This window comes from Lepidochelys kempii, chromosome 19, assembly GCF_965140265.1.
Source record: "Lepidochelys kempii isolate rLepKem1 chromosome 19, rLepKem1.hap2, whole genome shotgun sequence".
Lineage (NCBI taxonomy): Eukaryota > Metazoa > Chordata > Testudines > Cheloniidae > Lepidochelys > Lepidochelys kempii.
This window is the reverse complement of record NC_133274.1, coordinates 17156863-17172273: the sequence shown is the minus strand read 5'-3', so window position 1 is coordinate 17172273 and position 15411 is coordinate 17156863.

Below are 15411 nucleotides of genomic sequence, written 5' to 3'. Positions count from 1 at the left end.
GCTAAGCGGATCCTGCTCCTTTCCACTCCACACCCATGTGCAGGATTCAACCAGGAGCTGGCATAGGATCCATCCAGGTCCCTGGAGTTGGACAGACTTTCCTTCCTGCCCAGGCTCTGCATCTTCCCTGCCATCCACGCTCTGGAGCTGCCCCAGCCCAGCCGAGGGAAGAGTCTGGTCACACCTGGGCATACCCACAGACAGCTGCAAACCAGGAGGGACTCCCCGAAAACAATGGAATTGCACTGAGGTAAGTGAGAGGAGCTTGGACCCAGGTTCCCAAGAGGCGTAAATCAGCACCATTCTATTGATTTCAATAGCATGACACCGAATTACACCCGCCAAGGATGTGGGCCCTGATTTCAAAACACCTTGGAAATTGTAAGGTACCTTCTCCAAAGCCTATTCATTTCCCCTTCTCTGCACTGAGCCACCCTCTTCTCCATAGCCAGTCGGCTGATTAGAGGAGGGAAATTCTTTCGTAGAAGAGACGTTGTTATAATCAGGTCAGAAATCTGGGACTGACACATGATGCTGTTTAAAAAAAGCAACCCTCCGTCTGATTTTTTTTTTTTGGTCTCTTTTTTTTCCCGGCCATGTGGCGCGATTGCGCTTTGTTAACATAAATAAAAATCATCATCATAATTCATTGCAAAAAATGCAAAAGGTCACCGAGATATTTTGGGAGACGCTGGTGAATCAAAACAAATTGCATTTTCAGCAGCTGGCATTTCCAGCTCTCCACACAGTGCAGACTGATAGGGTGGCAGAGGAAATAAATGGAGAGGCAGAAAGATAAATCGAGAGCATTAGAGAGACAGGTTTATATGTGTTTTCATGTATCGTTGTTGTGCGACGCGGTGTGAGTTATCTCTGTAATTTAGGCATTGCCCTCTTGCCAGCAGCCCGCTCCCAGGACCTGGGCACCGCGGGTGCCAGCAGCTGCATGGCTCCTGTGGACTGCTTGAGCAGCAAGGCAGAGGGCAGTGATCTGACCCTGCTTGGAGGTGTCCAACATGCCCACTGTTATTAGGGCTAGTTGGGCTGGGACTGACAACTTGGCTACCCCATAGGCCCCACTCCACCCTCTGTTCCTTTAAAGAGAGACACGAACAAGGATTTAACAACTCAGCCTGCATCTCTTCTTGCCTACCAGTGGGTGTAAATCAGGAGTAACTCCAGGGAAGGCCCTGGGGTCACTCTGCTGTAAAACGGATAGATGTGAAATACAATTCCATTTATTTTCAGTTTGAAAACTCCCCAGCAAAGACTGATCCAAAATCCCACTATTGCCTCTGGACAATGTACATGTTTCCATAATGAACAGTAAATTAATGTCATTAATATTCAGTAGAGGAAGGTGATGTGGGTCTGGAACAGCTTCCATATGAGGAGAGATTAAACAGGCTGGGACTTAGAAAAGAGACGACTAAGGGGGGAGATGACAGAGGTCTATGAAATCAGGACTGGTGGAGAGGAAGTGAATAGGGAAGAGTTATTTACCCCTTCACATAACACAAGAACCAAGGGTCACCCAATGACATTAATAGGCAGCCGGTATAAAATTAACATGAGGAAGTACTTCACCCAATGCACAGTCGAGCTGTGGAACTCATTGCCAGAGGATGTTGTGAAGGCCAAAAGTATAACCGGGTTCGAAAAAGAACTAGATAAATTCATGGAGGACAGGTCCATCAAAGGCTATTAGCCAAGACAGTCAGGGACACAATCCCAGGCTCTCCGTGTCCCTAAACCTCTGACTGCCAGAAGTTGGGACTGGATGACAGGGATGGATCACTTGATAAATTATCCTGGTCTGTCCATTCCACTGAAGCATCTAGCACCAGCCACTGCCGGAAGACAGGATACTGGGCTAGATGGATCATTGGTCTGACCGACTACGGCCATTCTGATGTGTAGTACATAGAACTCTGGACTGGGACTCAGGTGACTTGGGTTCAATTCCCAGCTCTGGCCTGCTGTATGATCTTGAGCAAGTCATGTCCCCTTGCTGTGCCTCAGTTTCCCCATCTGTACAATGAGGATGATACTGGCTTCCCCTTTGTCAAGCAATTTGAGATCTGTGGGCAATAAGGCCTGTGTAGGAGCTAGGCATTATTGTATTAATAATCTATACCAAATACTGTTACAAATCTATTACAAATACAGTTTCACACACCATCACCTCTCCAGTAAAAGCGCAAGGAAGCAGATGGATATTACACCTGTGCATTTGATTAAGAAACTCAGGATCAGGATAGAGGGAAGTAAGTTGTAGTGTCCAGTTCCCATGAGGAACTGGAGACTTGGTCTGAAATCAGTAAGATAAAATTCAATAAAGACAAGTGCAAAGCACTGGTGAAGCCTCAGGGGCAGTACTGTGTTCAGTTTGGGGCACCACACTTTAAGAAAGATGTGGACAAACTGGAGAGTCCAGAGAAGAGCAGCAAAAATGATAAAAGGTTTAGAAAACTTCACCTGTGAAGAAAGGTTAAAAACTGGGCATGTTTAATCTAGAGCAAAGAAGTGGAGGAGGGACCAGCTAACAGTCTTCAAATATTTTAAGGGCTGTTATAAAAAGGACAATGATCAGTTGTTCTCCATCTGAAGAAGAGGTTTTTTACCCATGAAAGTTTATGCCCAGATAAATCTGTTAGTCTTTAAGGTGCCACCAGGCTCCTTGTTATTTTTGTGGCTACAGACTAACACAGCTACCCCTCTGATAGTTGTTCTCCATGTCCACCAAAGGTAGGACAAGTAGTAATGGGCTTAATCTTCAGCAAGGGAGATTTAGGTTTGATATTAGGATTTTTTTCTAACTCTAAGGCTAGTTAAGCACTGGAGCAGGTTACCTAGGGAGGTTGTGGAATCCCTGTCATTGGAGGTGTACAAGAACAGGTTGACAAACACCTGTAAGGGATGGTCTAGGTTTACATAGCCCTGCCTCCGTGCAAGGCGCTGGACTTAATTATTTCTCCAAGATCCCTTTCAGCCCTACATTTCTGTCATTCTATGACGAGAACACTTTGCCAACAGAGCCCAGATGTGCAGAATTTAGGAGTGCCAGGCAGAGCAAATCAGTTCCTGCAGGAAATGGCAAAAGAAGGCATCTCGCAGGTAGGTCGGGCCCACACCATATGGGGAAGTACAGCCTGACCCTGCAAGGCTGAGAGTCCTCAAATCCCGTTGAAGCTACTGAGAGGAGAAGGTGCTCACCATCTCATTGGAAGACCCCCAAAAAATCAATGGCAACGGCTAGATTTGCACCCAAAAGCCAATGCACCCTGCAGAGCAGCAGAGCAGTGATTTCCCTGTGGCTAGCATCCCTCTCCACTCTCCTTGTTGCATTCTGCACCATCTGTGGCCTCCCAGTTTCCACCAGTGATAACCCCATGTCAGGGATATTGCTGTAACCCAGCCTGGAAGTCACAGAGGTTTGGCGTATTGGGACAAAGTCCACAGGAGAAGTAAAGGGCAGCAAATGTCCAAGCAAGCACAGACCCCAAAGGCCCTGGGGCTTTAGGAGCCATGAGGGACCCATGAGTATCCCTTATCTGTGGACTATGGGACAATGACCTTGTTTATAGGAGCAGGCCCCATTCCCAACATACACTCTAGCTGCTTCCCTCAGCCATGCAACATCATCTCTGGAACGTCACCCTAGCCCCAGTCTGGGGCAGGAGGATTATTGGTTGCATCCAAAGGGCCAGAACTCTGAGAACCAGCCTCCCACATTGGTTATGCAGAGATACACAAGTATTTGTGTGTATGTGTGTGTGTGTGTGGGGGGTGTAACAGAGCTAGTGGGGGTGGTTCTGTGGGGGCTGCAGCCATTTGAACTTTGGACAGAATGTGGTGGGAGCCTCTTTGCTCTAGACATGCCAAACCAGACTGGACAAAACAGCTTGTGGTGTCGGGAACAATCCTGCAGGGCTCAAGATGGACTGGATGGGCCAATAGCTCTTATCTACCTCTCGTTCTGATGTGCTTCTAGAATGGAGCAGTAGCACATCGCCCTGTATTGCATGTTTGGGGTGGGGGCTTAGAGAGACACAGTGGGGGGAATATCTTTTTATTAGACCAACTTCCGTGGTGAGAGAGACAAACTTTTGAGCATACACATTCTTCAGGTGAAGGGGGAAAGAGTGATAGTTAAAAGAGTTGTGGATTGGAAGGTTCAGGCAGACAGACCCGAAGAGGCAGGTTGCTGTACAAAGGACTACAATTTAAGAGTGAACCACTTGTCTGCCTGGGAGGAGCAGCAGCAACCAACTTGCTGGCAATAGTCCAGAAACTGAGTCTTCAGTGCAGGCCCCAGACCCAAGTGCTCTGAATGTGGGGAACAGAGAAGAGGAATATGCCACTGGGCTCTGCAAGGGTGGAAGAACTATTGATCATAATGGTCCAGATGGGCCAATAGCTCTTATCTACTCTCGTTCTGATGTGCTTCTCCGGTACGAAACTGCAGAAAAACCTGAGTGTCTCTGGATTAAGTTTAGAAGTGTGTGCAACAAGAGTGATGTAGTGGTAGGAGTCTGCTATAGACCACCGGACCAGGGGGATGAGGTAGATGAGGCTTTCTTCCGGCAGCTCACGGAAGCTACTAGATCGCATGCCCTGATTCTCATGGGTGACTTTAATTTTCCTGATATCTGCTGGGAGAGCAACACAGCGGTGCATAGACAATCCAGGAAGTTTTTGGAAAGCGTAGGGGACAATTTCCTGGCGCAAGTGCTAGAGGAGCCAACTAGGGGGGGCGCTTTTCTTGACCTGCTGCTCACAAACCGGGTAGAATTAGTGGGGGAAGCAAAAGTGGATGGGAATCTGGGAGGCAGTGACCATGAGTTGGTTGAGTTCAGGATCCTGACGCAGGGAAGAAAGGTAAGCAGCAGGATACGGACCCTGGACTTCAGGAAAGCAGACTTCGACTCCCTCAGGGAACGGATGGCCAGGATCCCCTGGGTGACTAACTTGAAGCGGAAAGGAGTCCAGGAGAGCTGGCTGTATTCCAAGGAATCCCTGTTGAGGTTACAGGGACAAACCATCCCAATGAGTCGAAAGAATAGTAAATATGGCAGGCGACCAGCTTGGCTTAATGGTGAAATCCTAGCGGATCTTAAACATAAAAAAGACGCTTACAAGAAGTGGAAGGTTGGACTTATGACCAGGGAAGAGTATAAAAATATTGCTCGGGCATGTAGGAATGATATCAGGAGGACCAAATCGCACCTGGAGCTGCAGCTAGCCAGAGATGTCAAGAATAACAAGAAGGGTTTCTTCAGGTATGTTGGCAACAAGAAGAAAGCCAAGGAATGTGTGGGCCCCTTACTGAATGAGGGAGGCAACCTAGTGACAGGGGATGTGGAAAAAGCTAATGTACTCAATGCTTTTTTTGCCTCTGTTTTCACTAACAAGGTCAGCTCCCAGACTGCTGCGTTGGGCATCACAAAATAGGGAAGAGATGGCCAGCCCTCTGTGGAGATAGAGGTGGTTAGGGACTATTTAGAAAAGCTGGATGTGCACAAGTCCATGGGGCCGGACGAGTTGCATCCGAGAGTGCTGAAGGAATTGGCGGCTGTGATTGCAGAGCCATTGGCCATTATCTTTGAAAACTCGTGGCGAACCGGGGAAGTCCCGGATGACTGGAAAAAGGCTAATGTAGTGCCAATCTTTAAAAAAGGGAAGAAGGAGGATCCTGGGAACTACAGGCCAGTCAGCCTCACCTCAGTCCCTGGAAAAATCATGGAGCAGGTCCTCAAAGAATCAATCCTGAAGCACTTGCATGAGAGGAAAGTGATCAGGAACAGCCAGCATGGATTCACCAAGGGAAGGTCATGCCTGACTAATCTAATCGCCTTTTATGATGAGATTACTGGTTCTGTGGATGAAGGGAAAGCAGTGGATGTATTGTTTCTTGACTTTAGCAAAGCTTTTGACACGGTTTCCCACAGTATTCTTGTCAGCAAGTTAAGGAAGTATGGGCTGGATGAATGCACTATAAGGTGGGTAGAAAGCTGGCTAGATTGTCGGGCTCAACAGGTAGTGATCAATGGCTCCATGTCTAGTTGGCAGCCGGTATCAAGTGGAGTGCCCCAAGGGTCGGTCCTGGGGCCGGTTTTGTTCAATATCTTCATAAATGATCTGGAGGATGGTGTGGATTGCACTCTCAGCAAATTTGCGGATGATACTAAACTGGGAGGAGTGGTAGATACGCTGGAGGGGAGGGATAGGATACAGAAGGACCTAGACAAATTGGAGGATTGGGCCAAAAGAAATCTGATGAGGTTCAATAAGGATAAGTGCAGGGTCCTGCACTTAGGACGGAAGAACCCAATGCACAGCTACAGACTAGGGACCGAATGGCTAGGCAGCAGTTCTGCGGAAAAGGACCTAGGGGTGACAGTGGACGAGAAGCTGGATATGAGTCAGCAGTGTGCCCTTGTTGCCAAGAAGGCCAATGGCATTTTGGGATGTATAAGTAGGGGCATACTGAGCAGATTGAGGGACGTGATCGTTCCCCTCTATTCGACATTGGTGAGGCCTCATCTGGAGTACTGTGTCCAGTTTTGGGCCCCACACTTCAAGAAGGATGTGGATAAATTGGAGAGAGTCCAGCGAAGGGCAACAAAAATGATTAGGGGACTGGAACACATGAGTTATGAGGAGAGGCTGAGGGAGCTGGGATTGTTTAGCCTGCAGAAGAGAAGAATGAGGGGGGATTTGATAGCTGCTTTCAGCTACCTGAAAGGGGGTTCCAAAGAGGATGGCTCTAGACTGTTCTCAATGGTAGCAGATGACAGAACGAGGAGTAATGGTCTCAAGTTGCAGTGGGGGAGGTTTAGGTTGGATATTAGGAAAAACTTTTTCACTAAGAGGGTGGTGAAACACTGGAATGCGTTACCTAGGGAGGTGGTAGAATCTCCTTCCTTAGAGGTTTTTAAGGTCAGGCTTGACAAAGCCCTGGCTGGGATGATTTAACTGGGAATTGGTCCTGCTTCGAGCGGGGGGTTGGACTAGATGACCTTCTGGGGTCCCTTCCAACCCTGATATTCTATGATTCTATGATTCTATTCAATTGGCTTGATGTTTTGATGGCTGAGGGGCAGTAGTGACATCTGGTAACTCCCTTGTTCTCAAGTTGCTGTGTGACACACACTGTTATATCATGGTACCACCACCAGTTGCTTGTATCGCTCTGTGAGTGTGGTAGATTGTTGAGAAACCCATGATGGGTGGGATCTGGGCCATATTTGTATGGAGGAGACATGAATGAACTTCTCCTACTTCATAAGGCCTTAACTGAACCCAGGGGTGAAAGTAAGTTAGAGGATTTACCGGTACGCCGGAGTCCTGAGCAGGGGGCGTGGCCTCAACCGGAAGTGGCAGGGCCTTAAATCCCTGGGTCCTTTAAATCACCCCCGAGCTACCAGCTGCAGAGGTGGCTGGGAGCCCCGGGGCTCGGGGGCGATTTAAAGGGTCCAGGGCTCCAGTTGCCGCTACCGCAGCGGAGCCCTGGGCCCTTTAAATCACTGAGGAGCCTTGGGGGCTCCCAGCTGCCACTGCTACCCCGGAGCTCTGGGCTCTGGCGGAGCTTTAAAGGGCCTGGGGCTCCGCTGTGGTAGCAGCTGCCGGAGTCCCGAGCCCTTTAAATCCCCACCTGAGCCCTGCTGCCCGAGCCCTGGGGTAGCGGTGGCCAGGCTCCATGGGGGATTTAAAGGGCCCCGGGGCTCCAGCCGCCGCTACCACCCTGGCCCTTTAAATCCCCTCTGGAGCCCCACCACCGCTACCCCAGGGCTTCGGCAGCAGGGCTTCGGCAGCAGGGCTCCTGCAGGGATTTAAAGGGCCGGGGCAGTAGGGATGGCTGGAGCTCCGGGGCTCTTTAAATCCCCGCCAGAGCCCCCCCCCCACCCCTACCCCAGGGCTTGTGCAGCAGGGCTCCTGCAGGGATTTAAAGGGCCGGGGCAGAAGGGAAGGCTGGAGCTCCGGGGCTCTTTAAATCCCCGCCAGAGCCCCCCCACCCCTACCCCAGGGCTCGTGCAGCAGGGCTCAGGCAGGGATTTAAAGGGCCCCGGGGGGGTAGGGTAGCAGCAGCTGGAGCTCTGGTGCCCTTTAAATCCCCGCCGCAGCCCTGCCGCTGCTACCCCACAGCTTTAAATTGCCCTCTGGGAAAGCCGATCCTGGTACGGCGCACCGGCTCTTACCAGTACGCCGTACCAGGGCGTACCGGCTTACTTTCACCTCTGACTTAATCCCATTTCCCAAGAGACCTAGCTAGAAGTGACAGGCCCACAAGCCATTTCTCCAGAAGAAATGTCAGTATATTTTTCAGTGACTTGGCTGTAATTTGGTTTGTGTCCCCTGTGGGTGCCAAGAAGAAATGTAATTGTTTTCCCTCCCCTCGCTTCTTCATTCACAGCATTTCATACTGCTCAAACGCATCATGAATGCTGAGGTAGGTGTTCAGATACTGCAGAGATGAGGGCCATATAAGTACCTTGGGAGATATAGCCCTGGTCTACACTAGGAGTTTAGGTCGAATTTAGCAGCGTTAATTTGATGTAAACCTGCACCCGTCCACATGATGAAGCCCTTTTTTTCGACTTAAAGGACTCTTAAAATCGATTTCCTTAATCCACCTCTGACAAGTGGATTAGCGCTTAAATCGGCCTTGCCGGGTCAAAATTGTGGTACGGTGGACGCAATTAGACGGTATTGGCCTCCAGGAGCTATCCCAGAGTGCTCTATTGTGACCGCTCTGGACAGCACTCTCAACTCAGATGCACTGGCCAGGTAGACAGGAAAAGGCCTGTGTTAGGATATAGATATTCAGGCCTGTCTGTAAAGGCCTGTACTCTAAGAATTTAGGTGTATTCTTATCACTTAGCTAGTTCTAGAGGTATAAAAGAAAGAATCAAAACCACTGTCTGCCGGTGTAAGGGCCTTCTCTTACTGTGACAGTTTGTGGCCCTGTGCTTAGGCTCAGGCCTTTGGCTAAGCAGCAGAGGCAGCCATAAGCTGGGAAGCGAATGGTCACCTCCTCACATTCCAAACTAGTCACATTGAAATAAGGTGCTATTGGGCTGTTAGGCACTATCAGGACAGGATTGTATTCCTATCACCTCCAGAGAAAGGGAAGTGCCTAGAAAATGTGAAAGGCTGGCAAGAACTCACTTATCAATAGCTGGGATGTGAAATCCTCACTTCTGTATTGTTTTGTCATTATAGTTCCCACTTTGCTGTTGTTTGTCTGTATAATCTCTGTCTGGTTCTGTGATTGTTCCTGTCTGCTGTATAATTAATTTTGCTGGGTGTAAACTAATTGAGGTGGTGGGATATAATTGGTTACATAATCATGTTACAATATGTTAGGATTGGTTAGTTAAATTTCAGGAAAATGATTGGTTAAGGTATAGCTAAGCAGAACTCAAGTTTTACTATATAGTCTGCAGTCAATGAGGAAGTGACTGGGGGTGGGCATGGGCATGTGGGTGTGTGAGATGGGAACAAGGAACGGGGGTAAGAAAATTGGAATCATGTTTGGCTAAGGGCAGGAATGGGAACAGGGACACAGGTGTAAGGCTTTGTGGTGTCAGAGCTGGGAAGGAGGATACTAAGGAAGGAAACTGGAATCATGCTTGCTGGAAGTTCACCCCAATAAACATCGAATTGTTTGCACCTTTGGACTTCGGGTATTTTTGCTCTCTGTTCATGCGAGAAGGACCAGGGAAGTAAGTGGGTGAAGGAATAAGCCCCCTAACAGCCCGCAAACTTTTGAATTTCAATTTCCTGTTTGCATGGTCACCTGCAGCTTGCCACGCTGGCCAGAGCTCATCAGCAGAGGTGACCATGATGGAGCCCCAGAATTGCAAAAGAGCTCCAGCATGGACCAAATGGGAGGTACAGGATCTGATCGCTGTGTGGGGAGAGGAATCTGTGCTATCAGAACTCCGTTCCAGTTTTCGAAATGCCAAAGCATTTGTTAAAATCTCCCAGGGCATGAAGGACAGAGGCCATAACAGGGACCCGAAGCAATGCCACGTGAAACTTAAGGAGCTGAGGCAAGCCTACCAGAAAACCAGAGAGGCAAACGGCCGCTCCGGGTCAGAGCCCCAAACATGCCAGTTCTATGATGAGCTGTATGCCATTTTAGGAGGTTCAGCCACCCCAGCCGTGTTGTTTGACTCCTTCAATGGAGATGGAGGCAACGCAGAAGCAGGTTTTGGGGACAAGGAAGATGATGATGAAGTTGTAGATAGCTCACAGCAAGCAAGCGGAGAAACCGGTTTTCCCGACAGCCAGGAACTGTTTCTCACCCTGGACCTGGAGGCAGTCCTCCCCCGGAACCCACCCAAGGCTGCCTCCTGGACCCGCCAGGCAGAGAAGGGACCTCTGGTGAGTGTACCTTTTAAAATACTATACATGGTTTAAAAGCAAGCATGTTTAATGATTAATTTGCCCTGGCATTTGCGGCTCTCCTGGATGTACTCCCAAAGCCTTTGCAAAAGGTTTCTGAGGAGGGCAGCCTTATTCCACCCACGATGGTAGGACACTTTACCACACCAGGCCAGGAGCACGTACTCGGGAATCATTGTAGAACAAAGTATTGCAGTGTATGTTTGCTGGCATTCAAACAACATCCGTTCTTTATCTCTTTGTGATCTCTTTATCTCTTTGTTCACTCAGGAAAGTGAGATATCATTCATGGTCACCTGGTTGAAATAGGGTGCTTTTCTTAAGGGGACACTCAGAGGAGCCCGTTCCTGCTGGGCTATTTGCCTGTGGCTGAACAGAAATGTTCCCCGCTGTTAGCCATGGGGGCGGGGGGGTGAGGGGCTAGCCATGTGGTGGGGGGAGGCAAAATGCGACCTTGGAACGAAAGCACATGTGCTGTGTCTGTAATGTTAACAGCAAAGTTCATTGTGAAAGAGTGTAGCCATTGTTCTAGAAAATGTGTCTTTTTAAATACCACTGCCTCTTTTTTTCTCTCCACCAGCTGCATGTGTTTCAATGATCACAGGATCTTCTCCTTCCCAGAGGCTAGTGAAGATTACAAGGCGAAAAAAATGCACTCGTGATGAAATGTTCTCTGAGCTCATGCTGTCCTCCCACACTGACATAGCACAGACGAATGCGTGGAGGCAAACAATGTCAGAGTGCAGGAAAGCACAAAATGACCAGGAGGAGAGGTGGTGGGCTGAAGAGAGTAAGTGGCGGGCTGAAGAGAGTAAGTGGCGAGCTGAAGAGAGGGCTGAAGCTCAAATGTGGCGGCAGCGTGATGAGAGGAGACAGGATTCAATGCTGAGGCTGCTGGAGGATCAAACCAATATGCTCCAGCATATGGTTGAGCTGCAGGAAAGGCAGCAAGAGCACAGACTGCCGCTACAGCCCCTGTGTAACCAACCACCCTCCTCCCCAAGTTCCATAGCCTCCTCACCCATATGCCCAAGAACGCGGTGGGGAGGCCTCCGGCCACCCGGCCACTCCACCCCAGAGGATTGCCCAAACAACAGAAGGCTGGCATTCAATAAGTTTTAAAGTTTTAAAGTTTTAAACTTTTAAAGTGCTGTGTGGCCTGTCCTTCCCTCCTCCACCACCCCTCCTGGTGCTTCTCTCCTCCAACACCCCTCCTGAGCTACCTTGGTAGTCATTCCCCTATTTGTGTGATGAATGAATAAAGAATGCATGAATGTGAAGCAACAATGACTTTATTGCCTCTGCAAGCGGTGATCGAAGGGAGGAGGGGAGGGTGGTTGGCTTACAGGGAAGTAGAGTGAACCAAGGAGCGGGGGGTTTCATCATGGAGAAACAAACAGAACTTTCACACCGTAGCCTGTCCAGTCATGAAACTGGTTTTCAAAGCTTCTCTGATGTGCACCGCGCCCTCCTGTGCTCTTCTAACCACCCTGGTGTCTGGCTGTGCGAAATCAGTAGCCAGGCGATTTGCCTTAACCTCCCACCTCGCCATAAACGTCTCCCCCTTACTTTCACAGATATTGTGGAGCGCACAGCAAGCAGTAATAACAGTGGGAATATTGGTTTCGCTGAGGTCTAACCGAGTCAGTAAACTGCGCCAGCGCACCTTTAAACGTCCAAATGCACATTCTACCACCATTCTGCACTTGCTCAGCCTGTAGTTGAACAGCTCCTGACTACTGTCCAGGTTGCCTGTGTATGAGCCATGGCATGAAGGGGTAGGCTGGGTCCCCAAGGATACATATAGGCATTTTAACGTCTCCAATGGTTATTTTCTGGTCTGGGAATAAAGTCCCTTCTTGCAGCTTTTGAAACAGACCAGAGTTCCTGAAGATATGAGCGTCATGTACCTTTCCCGGCCATCCCACGTTGATGTTGGTGAAATGTCCCAGTGCTTGCAGCACTATCGAAAAGTACCCCTTGCAGTTTATGTACTCACCGGCTTGGTGCTCCAGTGCCAAGATAGGGATATGGGTTCCGTCTATGGCCCCACCACAGTTAGGGAATCCCATTGCAGCAAAGCCATCCACTATGACCTGCATATTTCCCAGGGTCACTACCCTTGATATCAGCAGATCTTTGATTGCGTTGACTACTTGCATCACAGCAGCCCACACAGTAGATTTGCCCACTCCAAATTGATTCCCGATTGACCGGTTGCTGTCTGGCGTTGCAAGCGTCCACAGGGCTATTGCCACTCGCTTCTCAACTGTGAGCTCTCATCTTGGTATTCTTGCGCCTCAGGGCAGGGGAAAGCAAGTCACAAAGTTCCATGAAAGTGCCCTTATGCATGCAAAAGTTTCGCAACCACTGGGAATCGTCCCAGACCTGAAACACTATGTGGTCCTACCAGTCTGTGCTTCTTTCCCGAGCCCAGAATCGGCATTCCACCATGTGAACCTGGCCCATTAGCACCATGATGCCCACATTGCCAGGGCCCCTGCTTTGAGAGAAGTCCGTGTCCATGTCCTCATCACTCACGTCACTGCGCTGACGTCACCTACTCGCCCGGTATCGCTTTGCCAGGTTCTGGTGCTGCATATACTGCTGGATAATGCGCATGGTGTTTAATGTGCTCCTAACTGCCAAAGTGATCTGAGCGGGCTCCATGCTTGCCGTGGTATGGCGTCTTCAGAGAAAAAAGGCGCGGAACGATTGTCTGCCGTTGCCCTGACGGAGGGAGGGGCAACTGACGACATGGCTTACAGGGTTGGCTTACAGGGAATTAAAATCAACAAAGGGGGTGGCTTTGCGAGAAACTGAATGGCCCCCTCAAGGATAGAACTCAAAACCTCAAGGATAGAACTCAAAACTGGGTTTAGCAGGCTGTTGATTTCACAGAGGGAAGGAGGGAGGGAGGAGAAAATTAATACAAAACAAATCTGGTCTATTTCTTGTTTTGAGCCACTTCATCTATCTTTATACATCTTGCTGGCAGCAGACTGTGCGGTACGACCGCTAGCCGTCATCATCTCCTGGGTGCTCTGCAGAAGACGGTGCAGTATGACGACTAGCTATCATCTTCTGCTGGCTGGAGGTTAAAAGACAGCGCACTGCCGGTAGGACTGAATCGCCACGAGACGAAACAAGGGAAATGACCTGGCTGAGTCACTCCCATGTTTGCCCAGGCGCCCGATTAAAAGAACACCCAGGACTATGTTGATGACAGCTACCAGTCATACTGCACTGTCTGCTGCCAAACGGCAATTAACTGCTGCTGTGTAGCAATGCAGTATCGCGTCTGCCAGCACCCAGGAGACATACGGTGACGGTGAGCTGAGCGGGCTCCATGCTTGCCGTGGTATGGCGTCTGCACGGGTAACCCAGGAAAGAAGGCGCGAAACAATTGTCTGCCCTTGCTTTCACGGCGGGGGTGGGGGGCTGACGATATGTACCCAGAACCACCCGCAACAATGTTTTAGCCCCATCAGGCACTGGGATTTCTACCCAGAATTCAAATGGGCGGTGGAGACTGTAGTTACCCACAGTGCAACACTCCAGAAGTTGACGGTTGCCTCGGTACTGTGGATGCACTCCGCCGACTACATGCACTTAGAGCACTTGTGTGGGGACACACACAATCAACTGTATAAAACCGCTTTCTACAAAACCGACTTCTATAAATTCAACCTAATTTTGTAGTGTAGACATATCCATAGATGTTTCACCTTCCTTTAAGCAGAGAGTGTTGACCAGTGCAGGAAGCAGGATACCGGACTCCAATGTGCCTGATCCAGAATGGAAAATCTTGTGTGCCTCTAAAGTAGGTGCCGAGTAACATGGAAAGTCAGAACAAACACAAGAATGGCTATGGAGCTAACAGGAACCTCCATCCCTGCATTCCCAACACTCCTGAGCTGCACGTCCCAGAATGGCAATACCATAGACATGCCCCATACCTCCAAGTATTGCATTAGCACCATGGGGAAGTCCATGCACAGAGCGTCAATGTGGATTCCAGAGCCCCATGGACTAATAGAGGAGAAAAGATTAAACACACCTCTCCTGCCATTCAGATCCGTGAAGTTAATGGAACTTTTCTGTTGGCGAGTTAGGTTAGACTGAGGGGCTGACAAACATTCCCTCTCTCTTTTACACGTTGATAGGGTCTCAGTGCTGTGGGGACAGGGACTCAGATTTACTCCTGCAGTGGCATCTCGACCTTTGCCCTGGTCCTTAGACCCCGGGGTGGCGAGATTGGAGACGGACAAACAGACTTAATGGCAGTGCCCACGTACCCCCTGCACCTCCGTTTCAGGACGGGATGTGCATACACTACCACAGTAACCTATAAACTGATGGAGAGATTAATCCTGATATGGATTAACGAGGGTGTCAGACCTCAGCTGCCTTGCATTCAGGCTGGGTTCAGGAGGGCACCATCCATGCAAGATCAGATACTCTGTCTGACTCGAGACACAGAAAATACATTTGAGTCAGGAAAGAAAGTTGGTGCTGGCTTTATTGATCCTACGACACTGTCTGGCACATTGAGCTGACTGCCAAGCTGCTGCACGTGCTTTACACTCATAGACTTTAAGGTCAGAAGGGATCATTGTGATCATCTACTCTGACCTCCTGCACCTTGCAGGCCACAGCACCTTACCCATCCACTCCTGAAGTAGATCCCTAACCTCTGGCTGAGCTACTGAAGCCCTCAAATCCTGACACGCTCATCCCACAAATGATTAGTAACGAAACTTCTTCCTGAAAGTCGAGGAGACAGATCAGTCGCTTTAAACGCCTCCACAATGGCCTTCCTCAAGGGTCAGTTTTGTTTCCCCTTTTGTTCAATGAAGGGTTAATGTCTAGCTATTCCACCTGGAAGCAGGCGGGGCACACCCTGACTGTCTCCTAGGAGCAATGCACACATTGCTCTATCCAAGGACAAGGGCTAGATATGAACCCTGAGAACTTGATTGTTTGGACAGCAACTGT